Source organism: Phyllostomus discolor, chromosome 2 (genome assembly GCF_004126475.2).
Source record: "Phyllostomus discolor isolate MPI-MPIP mPhyDis1 chromosome 2, mPhyDis1.pri.v3, whole genome shotgun sequence".
NCBI lineage: Eukaryota > Metazoa > Chordata > Mammalia > Chiroptera > Phyllostomidae > Phyllostomus > Phyllostomus discolor.
The window spans coordinates 134,799,302-134,816,516 of NC_040904.2; the positions used below are offsets into that span (position 1 = coordinate 134,799,302).

The 17,215-nt window shown below is 34.1% G+C and overlaps 1 protein-coding gene across 2 annotated transcripts in view; it reads left to right on the plus strand.

The window, feature by feature from the left end:
• MGAT4C (MGAT4 family member C) overlaps positions 1-17,215 on the plus strand; it is a 739,383-nt gene that overhangs the window by 82,612 nt on the left and 639,556 nt on the right. Inside the window, exon 2 of one of the 2 annotated variants that reach the window (XM_036018602.1) lies at positions 12,154-12,186. The exons of the other annotated variant lie outside the window; for it this stretch is intronic. The gene's annotated coding sequence lies outside the window, so the exon portion shown is untranslated. The remainder of the gene's footprint in view (positions 1-12,153; positions 12,187-17,215) is intronic. 2 annotated transcript variants of the gene reach the window in all.

The following is a 17,215-nucleotide window of genomic DNA, read 5'->3' on the forward strand; positions in this document are numbered from 1 at the left end:
GTACAATTTGTGAATGTTTACTTTGTACTTGAGCTTATACCATTTATGGGTTGTTTTTTTCTTAAATATGTTTTTTCAATAATAACATAGGTTTTATTTTCTTTCCATAGCTAAATTAAAAATCATATCATTTATCTTAAGGAGAATAAAAAGATAACAATAAATAAAAGGTAAATATAAATAAATGATAGTTCCTATCCTGACAATAATAATAAATGACCTTTATTAAGTGATTACTGAGCACCAAGTATCTCCCTTGATATTTTATACATAGAAATCTTTATTTAATAGGAAATTAAGTATAATTAAAAAAATTTTGTTCTCTCTGCTTAGAGGTAGGTACATATTTAATAAAATTTTGTAATGAAAGGGCTTCCATTCTCCTCTATGTTAATCTCTTCATTTTTATAGGTGAGAACCAAGTATCAATTAATTTTGTGGCAGGCTGGAAATCTATTCAAAAGACCTGATTTATAATTTCAGTCTGGTATTATTACTTTGTTTTACAATCAAGGTATATATATACACACAAGTAGGCATTGTATTCTTAATACTAGTTCTATTAGTAACTAAACCTGAAATTATATTGAAAAAACCTAATCTAAGTGCAGTAACATTATTGAAAACTATATAACACATTCCTTGTGGGAGTTTGATGAACATAAGCTAAATTGTATACTAGAAACTTATAAAATGGAACAAATGAAATTATTCATTTATTTATCCAACAAATATTTCTTGAGCATCAGCTATTTGTATAGGCTGTCCATTGGTGAACACAACAGGCAAAAATAGCTGCCTTTATAAAGACATTGATTCCAGTGAAGAAACAGAAAACGAGTGAAATAAGCCAGTTGGTAAAAGACAAACACCATATGATCTCACTCATAAGATAAATCTAATGAACAAAATAAACTAATGAGCAAAATAGAACCAGAGACATAGAATCATGGAATAGACTGATAGCTGAAAGCTGTAAGAAGGGAGGGGGAAGATAGGGATTGACTGAAGGAAGGTGAGGGGATTAGTCAAAGAACATATATGAAGGACCTGTAGATGCAGACAGTAGTGAGGGGTCTGATTATGGAAGTGGAGGGAAAGTAGAAGGAGATGAAGGAGATAAATTAGGACAACTGTAATAGCATAAACAATAAAATATTTAAGAAAAAGGAAACAAAATATCCTTGCATTAAATAGAGGTAAGTGCTAAAGAAAAAACAAAGATAGGGAAGGGGAAATTAAGTATAGGGGATGGGGTTCTGGTTAGTTTAGGGTGGAATGTTGCACTGAAATATATTTTAAAATGTAGAAGTGTGTGGGAAGAGCATCCAGGCACAGGAACAGTAAGGACAAAGACATTAAGGTGGGCGTGTAGCTGGCAGGTTTAAAAATTATGGAGGAAGAATAAGGGGTGACAAAAGAGAAATGCTGTGGTAGATAAAGTCCATGAGGGAGCAAGGAGTCAGATATTAAATGGTTTTGCAGATGAAAGTAAATATTTTAACATTTACTTTGAGATGGAAAACAATGATCAATTGAAGGCTCTTTAGTAAACGAGTGTTGTGATCTTAAGTTTTTCCCAGATCATTCTGGTCTTTCACTTAAAACAGATTGAGAAGTGTAATAAGCAGAAAATAAGAAGCTGGAAAATAGGCAAGAGGTTTTTCCAAAATCTAGGCAAGAGATGGTGATCACTTGGATAGGATGAAAGCAACAAGTGTTGTGGGACAGACTATAGATACAGGTAAATAGATAGATGATGATAGATTATTAGATGGTTAGATAGATGATAGATAGATAATAGATAGATGATACATAGAGAGATGATATATAAACAGACATACAGATAGATTTAAAACCAAATGTTTATTTACACCAAGAATTCCAACACTGGATCTTTGAAAGACAAAGTATTATACACAGACACACACAGCAGGGGGTGGCAGGGCTGTCACGGGAGTTTACACTTCTCCCACAGTTACGGATCTAGCACTTTGGTTTCACTGGAGATAGTGGATCTGCTCCTACCTCTCAAGATACATTTATCACATGGAGTGGCAGATCTTTCTCCCAGAATGGCACATGAGGGAAGGAGAATACAAGAGAAAAAGAAGGTAGAATGTTTAAAATAAAAGTGTGGCCACATTGCCCATTAGCTCTTAAAGAGTTGATAACACGAAACCTAGATACACAATGTTTTTTTTTCTTTTAGAAAACAGTAAGTTATGACAAGTAACTAAACAAATTCATATTTTGAAAGAAGTGTGGGCAAGATTGTGATAGCAGGTGGGTATTGTTTGAAGATAGACTAAAGGAAGGTTCATTGTTTTTTCTTTTTTAATTTTATTTTAATTGTTGTTCAAGTACAGTTTCTGGTCTTTTACTCCCTTCTCAGCCTACCCACTCAGCCCTCTCCACCTTCCTCCCATTTCCAACCCCCCTAGTTTTTGTCCATGTGCCCTTTATACTTGTTCCTGTAAACCCCTCCTGTAAACTCCTGTAAATTTATCCTGTAAACCCCAGGAGAAATTCCCCTGAAATTCTCCTGAAATTCCCTCCCTTCCCCTTCTGGTCACTGTCAGCCTGTACTCTATTTCAGTGTCTGGTTATATTTTGCTTGTTTGTTGGTTTGTTTTGTTGTTTAGGTTCCTATTAAAGGTGAGATCATATGGTATTTGTCATTCACCACCTGGCTTATTTCACTTAGCACAATTTACAATAGCCAAGTGCTGGAAGCAACCTAGGTGCCCATCAGTAAATGAATGGATCAAAAAACTAGGGTACACAATGGACAATAATGTCCAATTTACACAATGGAATTTTGTGCAGCAGAAAGAAAGGAGGAGCTCCTACCCCTTGCAATAGCATGGATGCAACTGCAAAGCATGCTAGGCTCATTGTTTTTTAAGTAAGTAAATGGAAGTCTGCTTATGTTGGTGAAGACACAGGAGGAGCAGATTTAAGGGAGGATGTAAGGGCTCAATTTTTGAAATGTTATATTTGACATACCTGGATCATGCAGTTGGATAAACAATCTGAAGTTTAGAAAGAGTTACAAGCTGGAGATATAAATTTGAAAGCTATCAGAATAAGATCAAGGTCTTGAAACTGGGTGAAATCGTTTAGAGGAATCAATAAAGAGGTATGGATCAAAGACTAAATCTTAGGGTATTGTATTATTTAGGTACTTGTTAGGTGATTTTAAAAAAAAGTGGGCTGAGAGATAACATCCAGCATAGAAGAAGGAAAACTTGGCCTGTGTGTTCCTAGGAAATAAGTCAAGTGAAAAAATATTTTTAAGTTGGAGAGAATTATCAACAGTGCCAATTGCTTTTGATAGGTCAAAAAGGTGAGGACTGAGAATTGACTATTGGACTTAGGAATATAGAGATCGATAGCGACAACAAAATCAGCAGTTTTGGTGGAGTTGTGATAAAAATATTCTGATTGAGTGCTTGAGAGAAAATGAGAAGAAAAACATTCAAAGAAAGAAGCGTGGAGAATATTTCAAGGAGTTTTACCCTAAGTTAGAGGAAAAATCAGATGATAGTCTGAAAAGGGAAGCAAGGTCATGATATTTTACTTTTATGGGATAAGCAACATAACTGCATGTTATTTTTTTGGTAATGGGTATCATCCAGTTTATGAGGAATATTTGGTAATTAAAGAGAGAGAAGAGAAAATCACTAGAGCAATATCCTTGAGAGAAAAAATGGTGGGGGCCAAAGAACATGGAAAGATTGTATTTACTTGGAGTGCTATCCATTCCTGTAACTAAAGTTAGAATATCCTAACAGAAGTTAGAATATCCTAACTGAACAGAAGTTAGAATATCCTAGCACAGATGCAAGAAAATAAATGGGAAAGGGAAGCTGGTAGAATAAATTTATATTTTTACTATTTTATATTTATCAGTGAAATAGGAAGAATGGTCATAAGCTGAGAGTGAAAAAAAGAGAAAAAATTTGAGGCAAAAGGAAACAGACCCATAGTGCAATAAAAAAAAGTGAATGAACTAAGAAGATACAGTACGTTAGTGCTTATGAATTTAAAGTTAGACCAGTTCAGATGGCTAGGGGTTTCCTCCAGGCTGGCCTAGTGGTGCAGGTTTAAAATATTGTTGGAGTTAAACATGTAGAAGGGGAGAGTTTCAAAGGTAGAAAATTACAATAAGACATGTTCAAAGTTGAGGTTTGAGGACAGTAGCATGATTATAAACAACAAAGTCATGGCTATGATCATAGAAGTAAGTGAGTTTTGGAGTTAGGATGTGACCAAAATGATTGAAAAAAAGGGCAAAGCTAGGTCTTGGACTTTGAATTTACTACTACAGATGTAGTGTTGGAGACAGTTGCAGTGATCCAGGAACTAACAGCATCAAAGAACAAAGGAGGTGATATCAAAGATGAGCTAGTATCTCCAAAGAACAAATGGGGGATCTTAGATGGCAGGAACAAGGGGATTTTTTTTATAGAGGAATAAGATATAATTTTCTAGAATAGAATGATGAATACAGAAAAGACATACACCTACTTTGAAGTCCAGACTAATCGACTGCAGAAGAAGCAGTATCATCAAGAAGGAAGAGGTTTAAATGAGGATAAGATGATGGAAAAGACATTCAAGGAAGACATTGACGACATAGTTTTGTTAATGATTGAAATTGAAAGCAAAAGAAAAGGTGGATGGTGGATGAAACAACAATTAGATTCAGAGGAAATCTTGGAGTAGGAAGAGACTTCAGAGATGATAAACTCTAGTTTTGTTTTAAATTGTGAAGCCTCTCCACAATGTAAGTAATACTCATCCCATCTTTATTTGAATATTTTCTGTGGTTGGCTCTTTACAAGGAAGCCATTGCAAAATTGAGGTATTTTCTATGTTCAAAAAATCCCTCCATTTGCGTAAAAATTAATAAAATTTATACAGCACAGGTATCTTATAAATAGGACTCTGTTGCTGCTCATTGCTGCTTTCAGATTACCTCCACTCCCTCTTTGGATCATTAGATTGGAGCTCTCTCATTTGCCTGCTCTCTTCTCTCATTCCTTTCTGTGGCTGAATATTTACAGATCTACTTGTTTCAAATCACAAGTAATCTCAACTGACCACCAAAGAGCTATCACTATTAATAGTAACTTCACTGAAGAGGTACCCAGCTCATTGATTACCATTCTCTCACTATTGATCAGCTGCTTTCTACTTTCATATTCTTCCTCCACACTCAGCTTCTATTTCTGGTTGTATCATGTTTACTGTTACTCTTTCAAAAATGTTCTTGACTTTTTCATTTTAAGCTTATACACCTCTGCCAACACTGCAACTCCAGATAAACCCTTCTCTGTGTCTGTACCCCAACAGCTAGAAGCACTGCAGATTCATTTTCACCAAACTTGGGTGGACTTTCCAAAATGCATTCAAAAAACAGTATTTTTTTCTGGAAAGTTTACTTCATTTCCACAATGAAGTCACATCCCATCCATTCTACTTAAATCTTCTACTACTTCTTTCTTCCCTCTATTAATCTCAGTACATGACCTCACTTCTTATCGGACAGAATACATCAAACTGTAATTACTTAACCTTTTTGCTACCATATCCATTAACTAATAACTGACCTGATGCCTCCCTTTTCCTCTACAAAGAAAAAGGCACTCATACAATTCAAGTCTAATCCCTTCACATCTGCTCCTTTGTTCCTACACACTTCTAGTTCTTCCACCTCCTGCATCTTTGACATTTTGGGTGTCTAGCACAGACTCTGTCTGATCAGTCAAACATAATTGAGTACCTATCACCTTAAATGAAGGAAAACAGCCTTGCTTTGACCTAATATAACCCATAGCAATTCCTTTTATGTATTTTTTAAACTTTTTTTTAATAGTCAGCTTTTCAAGAGAGTGGAGTATTTGAGGGGAAGAATTGTTAGTTTTTCTCTGTCTTTTCATGCATTATGGCCTCAACTTTCTCACCTTCCTCTTGATTTCCCACCATTGCCATTCTAGAGTTCTGCTCTCAGGGTCGCCATTTGGACACTTGGTGTTAAATTTAACACTTTCTTCTCCTACTTTAGTTATTAACAGTATTTTACACAATTGACCACAACTTTCCTCCAAAAGATCTATTGATCTTCACAAAAGATTAAGAATATATGTCATGCAGACACATATATTCAGCCTATAAAATTCCAGTGATAACAAAATGCAATTATTTTTATTTTATATGTTTCTTATAACCAGGGGTAGCTAATTGAGTTCCTATTCTGTTTGATAGCAAGGAAACAAACAGAATAAATGTAATAATTTTAAGTAAACTTGGTTGCTTCAAAGTGTTCTCAGCTCAGATTTTAATTCACTCAAATCAGAATTGCCCTTCTGTCTCCTTCTTCCTTTCTCCCTGAATTGGCTTAATTTCTGAAAAGTTTATATACTATAATAATATCAGACATTGAGGCATCTGGATTTTAGCTTTCCTTTGTCCTAGACTGACATCCGTTGCAATGTACAATCACATCCCGTATACTCAATATTTTGGCATCTGCTGCGGTTTCTGTATTCCCACCTGGTTTCTTGACATACATCTTTCACTGCTCTTTGTTATAATTCCTGTTCATTATGACCACAGATCCCTTCAACATCTGCTTGCTTTCTCTCTCTCAAACAAATGTTCTGTTTTTAGAGGCTAGAGAAAATGCTTTTGCTTTCTGTGCATTTACCAAGAGACCACAGGATATTTGCTGTGCCTTACTGTGTCTTCTCCCTCACAAGCAGCAAAAATACATCTCAAATTTTATGATCCCATTTCTTTGGGTTTCTAATGAATCCTAAAGAGATATTTCTTCATATCACTTCAGATAATATTAAGGAAAAATTAATCCATTGTTTTTGGATCCCCAAACACTTTTATAGTTCTTTTCTAAACCCCTTTTACTTTTTCACTAATTTAACAGTAGAAAGGTAAGGCATAGAACCTCTTTTGAGGTCCCACCAAGGGTCTAAATGATCCTCTACAGCACATTGTTAAGCCTTTCTCTGTACCAAAGGGAGTAATTATCTTTTTAATTCTAATGAGGGAAACATGATTTAATTTTTCATTCATCAAACTCTGTCTATTATATCAGTAGCATAGATTTCATTAGAACAAAAACCAAAGATTTAGCATCTCTGTCCTTAGTTATCTATTTTTACTTCATCCCAGCTGGCTGAGCTGGGGAAAAAAATAAAGGACCATCTTTTAAAGATGAAGTTACTTGGTGAGATTAGAGGAAGAGACTTAGATTTCTGCAGTGTGGTAGAATAGGCAATTTGCCCATCTCTTTGGCTAAGAGAAAAATTATAAATACTGAATAAATTGAAATTTAAATGCATTGAATTGCTGAATAGAAAATAACAAATTCTTTGAGTCAAAACCAAACAAAAGGAGCAAATGGAAAGTGATAAGCAGAATGCTGATAGTAACTGCCATTCTGAGAGCAATTGCAAATTCTAGTGAACTTGAGTTTTAGTTTCTGTGCATTTTCAGAGCATAGTGAACAGAGAGATAAGTCCAGAATTTGCTTAAGTTAGAAAGGCTAAGAGAACATAAGTCCATCATAAAGCTGGGCTCACTAAATTGGTTAGCTCATCTCTGAAAGTATAAAATGGATATAAATGTACATTCACTGAGAATTTTGTAAGATATTCCTATCTGAAATCCTAACACTGAATAATGGGGAAAATAATCCTTCTGGCTAAAAACCTATCCTTATTTTGGATTGTAACTTGAATTTCTTCTCTTAGTTATATGATATGAAAAAATGCCAATGCAATATTATTGCTCAAAGTGGTGGTAGTTTGGCATAGCTTCAAGTTACCTGTCAGAAACAGTTACAAAATTTCTCTAGAAAAACCTGTCCTCATCCAAGTCAAACATAATCCCCAGAAGTAAAATTTTAAGAAATGTAACTTTACAATGAAAATCACAAAATATCCAAAGAAACAAGACACTACAAATTAGAGTCTCCAGAAATGAGACAGAATATGAAAAGTAAATATACAAAATAAATGTACTAATAAATATACTTTTATAGGTTGCACAGATAAATGAAAGTACTGAAAAGAAGAAAACACCTAGAGAAAATGAAAGGGACAAAGAAGATTTGACAAAAGATTCTTTTGTGTTAATACTGAAAATATTGTTTTATGTCAGGTTCTCCAGAAGCAGACGCTGAGATGTCCAGTTGCATGCAGAAAGTTTATCTGGGTGTGTTCTAGGAAAACAAACACAAAAACAAGAAACAAAACAAAACAACAACAGAGACAAAACAGCTGTAGGGCAGTCTAAAAGTCTAAAATGAGCAGAAAGCAAAGGAGATGCAGTCGCAACAAGAGCCTTAGCTGATCTTTTTATAAACTCTAGACCTAACAACTCCTGAAATTACTAAAAAACAGACATATTTTAGTGTTTCTGTTTATGACACAAAAGAGCAAACATCCCACAAACTGAGTATAATTGTTGCAATAGGAAAATGAGATCACAGGCATACAAATTCTTTAAGAACTCTTAAAATTGTGTTTAAGTGCTTTATTATGACTGTGCAGGAATCAAAGGTACAGCCACTGGTGGCAATAGTCTCAATTTGCATCTGACTGACGGGAGCTGGTAGAGGCCAAAAGAAAACTATTGTCTCTCAATGCCTGAGTTTTCATTCCAGAGTGAAATTAATTAAAAATAAAACCTCTTTGTAGGATTGCTGTGGAAGATTGAATAAAATAAACATATCTGAAGAATAAATGCAGTGCTTAATATAAAACAGTAGTTTATTAAATATTATCTGATAAAAATTATTTTTCAAAAGGAGAGGAGGATCATTATCATAATCCCGCATTTAGTGTCCACTTCACATTTCCTGTATTTACTTTTTTATGCTCTTTAACCCACAGTCCCCAAGACATTTTCTGACTATGACACATGCAGAGCCTAATTCCTACTCCCAAAGCCAAATACTACTTTCCTGACATTGACTTTACTGGAATACACACACACACACATATTCTACAACAGCCAGGGTTTATTGATTCTTTCTCTAAATCTTTAAGTACAGTTTTAGGAGAATACTGGTAAAACTGCTCATTTTACCTTTTTTCACGGCTATATATTATACATTTGCATTGTTCCACTATTCCTTGGACTAAGCATTTTAGGATGTGTTTAGGCCAATTCCTTTTATCTCAGTACTACATTAAAAAGCACAAATTATAATATGAGCTTTTTATTAGCAGAAGCATTCACTGTTTATCAAATACTTTTTAAAATGTCTTTATCTATGTCTTAAAAATCACTATATATAATTTTTGCCTGTGTTGTTGATTTTCCCTACCCTCAGAACAAGCCAAGTGCATTTGTTTCATTAAGAAATTTTCTTTATCCCGTCTCCATGAAAAGAGCAACATCACTGCTAATTTTTGTTGTTTAAAGTTTCACTCTATCAAGTAGGAATTGGAATAAATCTCATATGAAATCTGATCCATGAGTTAATTTCTTTACAGCAATAAACAAGTACTTTGTTTTAGTCTTTATGTTTGACCAGATTTATCCTGTTCTTTAAAGAAAATCTGGGGCAAATTGGCTCCTACAATAAGCTGTCAAGATGAAAAATCCACACAGTAATGTCAATTTGCAATGCTTGTGGTTCAAAGGATATTTACAGCACATATGATTTATTTTCAATCACTGAAGATTTAACAAGGAAACAATACCATAATCAATCTAAAAAATTGAGGTAATTTATTTTTACAAATTTTGGTTGAATAGCAAAAGTATATCATTTCTAAAGGTACTGTTAGGAACAACAATAGCACAACAGCTATTGAAGCTTGTATAAAATGACTGTTTTAAATTTCAAAGAAAAACAAAAGGTAACACCAGAGTAAAAACTAATACATATATCTACTGCCATTTTGGGGAATAATTTCATGGATCTTAGATAGAAGGAAGAGATGTGTAATATCTTTTCAGGGCTTTTATTATGAGATAATGTTCTGTTTTTCAAATGCATGCTATTCTGTTGATTCCTTCTACAAAAATATTTTTAAGATGGATTTTTTAAATCACAATATAAGCTTGACCAAAATAAACTCATTAAGATGAAAATTCAACAATATTGGAATAGCTTCTAGGTTTTAAATGTCCTGACTTAATTTTGGCAGGTGACTTCTTATGTTTCTTAGCATAAATTTAGGAAAATCTGCTTTAGAATTAATTTCTTAATACTAACTTTTCAGCTGTACTCAATTCAGAACCTAACCTGTTACACCTGCCCTCTGATGAGCAAGTCCTTGACTTCCTTACTTACACAATTTTATTTTCTTAAGGACAACATCTATCATTGCAAATTGTACCTGACATAAATTCTCCTTAATGTTTTTTTCCTTGGTTTCCTGAAAAATCTATTTAAGTCTTGTTTTAACTATGTAAACAAATAATATTTAATAGTTCTTGTTAAGTGCAGATTTTATTACCAAAAAAACCCAACATATAAACTAGTTGCTTTCATTTTTTATTGAGCATTAAATAATTGGATGGGTTTCAACCAATATTGAATAATATCCAAGATACAGTGTTAAGAAAAAAAAGTGAGCTACTAAATACTACTTTATAATATAGTCCTATATATAAATATATTTGTAAATTAGATAATATTAAAAAGTGCTGGTATGTACACAGAAAAATTCATGCATAATAGACAGCAAACTCAGTAGCATTCATTCCTTTTTTTTTTTAAAGATTTTATTTATTTATTATTTTTAGAGAGGGAAGGGAGGGAGAAAGAAAGAGAGAGAGAGAGAGACATCAATGTGCACTTGCTGGGGGCCATGGCCTGCAACCCAAGCATGTACCCTGACTGGGAACTGAATCTACGATGCTTTGGTTTGCAGCCCCAGCTCAATCCACTGAGCTATGCCAGCCAGGGCAGCATTCAGTTTTTGAGTGAGAGTAAACACTCATTCCTTAGATCCTTATATGTTATATTTGCCAAGAGAGATTTTGTTTTGTTCTATTTTGGTTTGGTTTTTGTAATAAAACATAGGGAAAAGACCAAAAGCATATAGATCCACATATTAACAAGGACTAATTCCAAGAGATAAAATTATAGACATTCTTAATTTATTACTGGACTATATTTGAAACATGTGCCAATGAATAAAAATTAACAATTTAGGCAATGCAAGATAGAATTGTATTAATGAACTGAAACTCAAAACCTCCCTCATTTACAACACTCATAGAAACATCTCATTTCTCAAAGGCTTGTTCTTTGGATATATGATTTAAAAAATGTGTTTAACTTTATTTCAATGAAATTTATTTATCAATAAACTTTATTGTGTGATTATTGTCAATTCACCAAATCCAATGTAATAAATCACAGCTAAATTATTGCTTGATTGTCTCAAAAGTGTTTCCTATTGATTCATGGGCAATTGAGTTGGATTTTTTTTTTTTTTTCACTGTAAGTTTCTTGCTTTTCTTTTATTTTGCTATTTATTATCTTTATATAGGGTCACAGGTAATGAGAGTATATTTCTTTCCCTATATAACAGGGAGAATACATTAGGAAGATTAGTTTCTACTTACAAGAAACATTAAAATAATAAAGTGAAAAATATCATTCATATGCCCTTGTCTTAGATATTTCTTTCCCTTATGTTTTAGTGTACTAAACCACTAATTTTTATGAACCATGTGCACATTTAAGTTTCATTGATTTGTTTTAAAATTCTTATATAATTAAGTGTACATGTTTTATTTCTAATTATCCTCTCAATTTTTCTTACCAATATTGTCATTCTTTGACTTCTGGCTTTTCTTTGCCTCTTCAATCATCTCCAGCAATATTTAAGATCTTCAATAGCTAATGGTAATATCAGAGGACACTTTCTGGATCCAAGCCAATCATAACGTCTTTAAGTAATGTTTATATGTATTAAGCTTGCCAATTACTTACCAGTGCATAACAGAAGATAAATGTACACTACTCTACTACCAAGACTTAAAGGTGCTAAGCCACCTGACTGCTAGTGACCTAATTTTTTACATAGCTGTTTATAATTCTCATCATCATGTTATAGAAATATGATTTATTAATCCTTTTGGCATTTTTCTCCTTGACAGCTTCTCAGCTGCTGTTACATTCTTCTTGAATGGGTAAGTCCTATATACTATCAAGAAACTGTGAGTCAGTGTAATGTATTGAGACTGTTTTAGGTGTTTAGTCTACCAAAAATGGAAGAATTTGAATTTAACACTAACAAAGAGAGTTTAAGGGATCAAGAGAAGTGAAAATGTAAAAAAAAGTGAATGAAACATTTCATGATTTTAAAGTAAGAGTGGCTTAAAATATAACTCATATTACAGGTTTTATAGGCAGGCCATAACATTTTGATCTAAATAGAAAACATAATTTTAAGACCTCTGCAGTCTCATAAATACTCAAAAGTTTTGATCCAGAAATATTTTTGCCTGGCTAGTGTGGGTCAGTGGATTGAGGGCCAGCCTGTGAACCAAAGGGTCACTGGTTCTATTCCAGTTAGGGCACATGCCTGGGCTGCGGGCCAGGTCAGGTCTCCAGTAGGGGGGCAACAAAGAGGCAACCGCAGATTGATGTTTCTCTCCCTCTCTTTTTCCTTTCTTTCCCCTCTGTCAAAAAATAAATAAACATGGCCTGACTGCTGTAGCTCAGTGGATTGAGCACAGGCTGTGAACCAAAGGGTCACCAGTTCGATTCCCAGTTGCAGGCCAGGTACCCAGTGGGGGGCCTGGTGAGAGGCAACCACACATTGATGTTTCTCTCCCTCTCTTTCTCCCTCCCTTTCCATCTCTCTATTAATAAATAAATAAAATCTTTAAAAAATAAATAAACAAAATCTTTTAAAATATATTTTATTAATTAGCTATTACAGTTGTCCCATTTCCCCCTCTTCACTCCCCTCTACCCTGTACACCCTCTCCCACCCATATGTCATGTCATGGTCTCCCCCTTGTAAGTTCATGTGTCATACTTGTAAGTTCTTTAGCTTCTACATTTCCCAAACTATTCTTACCCTCCCCCTATCTATTTTCAACCTACAATCTATGCTACTTATTCTCTGTACCTTTTCCCCCTCTCTCCACTCCCCTGTTGCTAACTCTTCATGTGATCTCCATTTCTGTGGTTCTGTTCATGTTCTAGTTGTTTACTTAGTTTCTTTTGGTTTTTCTTTAGGTGTGGTTGTTAATAATTGTGAGTTTGCTGTCCTTTTACTATACATCTTTTTTCTTTATCTTCTTTTCTTAGATAAGTCCCTTTAACATTTCATATAATGAGGGCTTGGTGATGATGAACTCCTTTAACTTGACCTTATCTGAGAAACACTTTATCTGCCCTTCCATTCTAAATGAAAGCTTTGCTGGATAGAGTAATCTGGGATATAGGTCCTTGTCTTTCATGACCTGGAATACTGCTTTCCAGCCCCTTCTTGCCTGTAAGGTCTCTTTTGAGAAATCAGCTGACAGTCTGATGGGAACTCCTTTGTAGGTTACTGTCCCCTTATCTCTTACTGCTTCTAGGATTCTCTCCTTCATTTTTACCTTGGCTAATGTAATTATGATGTTGCATTTCTTCTTGGGTCCAACTTCTTTGGGGCTCTCTGAGCTTCCTGCATTTCCAGGAAGTCGATTTCCTTTGCCAGAGTGGGGAAGTTCTCCTTTATTATTTGTTCAAATATGTGTTCAATCTGTTACTTTTCCTCTTCCCCTTCTGTACCCCTATAATTCGGATGTTGGAATGTTTAAAGATGTCCTGGAGGTTCCTAAGCTTCTCCTCATTTTTTTGAATTCTTATTTCTCCATTTTTTCCTGTTTGGTTGTTTTTTTATTCCTTCTGGTCCACTCTATTGTTTTGAGTCCCAGTTTCCTTTCCTTCACTAGTGGTTCTCCGTGCATCTTCCTTCATCTGTTTTATGGTAACCTGCATTTTTTTATCTAATTTGAGCCTAAAATCAACCAATTCCATGAGCTTCCTGATCACCAGTGTTTTGAACTGTGCATCTGATAGATTGGCTATCTCTTGGTCGCTCAAAAGGAAGAGTCCTGGGGCACTGATGTGTTTTTCTGTTTGAGACACGTCTCTCATTCTCTCTCTTTTTTTTTTTTTTTTTTTTTTTTGGTCTGGTTACTCCTGATATGGTGAGGGGCGGAGCCTTAGGTGTTCACCAGGGCTGGGCACCCCAGTCGCTAGATTGTGATGTATGTGGGGGCAGGGGTGGGAGGGAACAATGGCAGTAGCTCTGTCCTCCTGGGACCTCAGTCCTTTCCCTGGGATCCTGGGTTGCGTGCTTTGCCCTGGTCCACAACTGCCGCCTCACTGGGTCCGCCAGCTCCCACTTGCATACTCAGGGTCCACCCACTGTGATCTTGCGTGTCCTGGATGCCTTACATGCTCCCGGTTGCCTTATGCGCCCAGTTCTCCCTGTTCTCCTTGAGCCTCGACCCACGCCCAGCTGCTCCTCTCCACCTCTCCTACTGGTCTGGATGAAGGGGTCTACTTCAACTTCTTGGCTGTCTGACTTCCATTCAGATAAATTCTCTATCAGTTCTGGGTGTTATTCTAGCTCTAAATTGTTGTTCTTCTAATCTTAGTTGTGCGTGGAGGTACGGTGTGCCCACCTATGCCTCCATCTTGCTGGAAGTCCCATAAACAAAATCTTTAAAAGATATATTTTGCTATAATATTTAGAATTTTGTAACTTTTAACTATACTTTTACATTTTAAAAAATTCGTTTTAAATAATTGATAATCTTCTAAAAAACACCAGTTCAAAGTGGTATTTGTCTATTTGTGTATCTATTATATTTTATTTAATTACTATCAAATTAGGTTTAATGTTCCTTATTTACTATACATGTTAAACACATGCTATTGTACTTCATCTTTTTGTAATAAAACATGGAAAAAAGGTGAGAAGCATGTAAATCCATGTATTAACAATGACTAACTCCAGAAGATAGATTTATAGGAAATCCTAATTTTCTTCCTTTGCACTGTTGGTGAGAATGCAGATTGGTGCAGTCACTATGGGAAGCACTGTGCAGATACCTCAAAAAATTAAAAATGAATCTTCCTTTTGACTCAGTGTTCCCACTTTTGAGAGTACATCTGAAGGAACTCAAAACACTAGTTTGAAAAAACATAAGCACCTCTATGCTCATTGCAGCATTATTTACCATTGCTAAGATATGGAAGCAGCCTGAGTGTCCATCAGTAGGTGAGTGGATAAAATAACTATGGGACATTTATACAAAAGAATACTACTTGGTTATTAAAAAAAGAAAAATTTACCCTACGCAACAATATAAATGGATCTGAAGAACATTATGCTAAGTGAAATAAGCCAGTTAGAGAAAGACAAGTACATGATTTCAGTCATATGTGGAAACTAATGAACAAACTGAATTAATAAGCAAAATAGAAACATACTCATAGATTGCAAGATAACAACTAAGGCAGGAAGGGGAGGTTAGGTAGTGGAGAGATTGAGCAAAAAGGGAAAAGGACCCATGGACATGGACAGCAGTGTGGTGATTGTGAGAGCAGGTAGATATAAGGAGACTAAATGATAATTGAAAAAAACACAATTATAAAACTTAAAAATAAATAAATAAAAGTGTATGTATATCATATCTATTACATATACCTGTGTGTATATACATATCTGTATATATATCAAAATTAATAATTTACTACAGCTAAGCTCTAAACAAGCTTATGTTACTAGAATCTAAGCAAGACAAAAAATATTTGAATTCTGTAGTTCTCTGTCTAGTAAAAGACAAAAAGTGTTTTTATTTAATGTAGACAGACACATTTTTTCATGACAGTAAAACCAGAAGCAATTCAGACATATAAATATATAAAGTAGTATCATGTTGTTAGCCGTAAATTTATAAAGAAATTTTATTTAGATTGGTAACTGATGTATTTTTTATTTCTATCTGATCTCTTGCCTGGATATTTATAACCTATCTCTTTACTTTTATGTCTTAAGTTAATAAAGATCTTACTATAGAAAATAAGATAATATGGGTTTATGTTCTTGCTCATGATCTAATTTGATATATTTTGTTGACAATTTTAAGAGGAAAGTATAGTGAAAGCAACTGTGCTTTCACTCAAATTTCAGATGCATCCAGCTGTCTTTTGTCAAGTTATGTGATGTTTCTCTCACAATTATGAGAAATTTTGAGGTGAACATCTAAATGACTGTATCCCTGGTGTTGTTATTAGAGTTGTATCCATTACCTTTAGACATTGTCATTCTTCTCTGAGAGTTTTGGAGTGTCAGTATATAATATCAAGATGTTTTCTATGATATTTTTTCATAGAAGTAAAACAAAGAGTTAATTCCTAAACATATAGGAAAAATTCAATCATAATGCAACTTAGAATCTGTTTCAAACTTGGAAAGGAGCTTGTTTGAGATTCCAGAATTCTTTACCATCTAATTAGGAAGTTATAATACTGGGATAAAATAGTTTAAACACAGGTATAGCAATTGCACAGTGGTATGCAAGATAAGAAGAGTGTCGATGATTTTAATCTCTCTATTCAATTTTTTGTGGAGTCTTTTGTCTGATCTAATAAAAAATCTTTGTTACTTATACAGAACTTGTTTAAGTTTCCTCAGACTCAGAGAACTGATAAATGACCAATGGAGAACCAATTAAGTTATAATTAATTTTTACATAACCTTTCATTCATTTAAATGCAAAAAAAGGGAAAATCTGGAATTTATAGATTTTAAGTAGATTCCTTAGTTTCAATTTCTATTTTTAAAATATATAATAATATAAAGTACTAAATAATGTCATAAGATTCAGAAAATTTTATTTTGAGTCATTAGCATTTGTTAATGGATATCCTTTTAAAGTCAGTTCATATTGGTTTTTAAACTTTCAGTAATTTAACAAATTCTTTATGATGATAATGTTATTAAAATGACATTTTTTTTACCAAACACTCTAATTCCCTAAAAAAAGCATATCTTTCTTTCTTAAGTCACATGAATGAAGTTGTGACTCTTGTTATCTCATATATGGTGAGGAAGTTTGATCCATTATTGATTAATTATGGATCATAATCAGTTTATGTACAAAATTGCTGCTTACATACTCCTCATACAGTATTAGACCAAAGAAT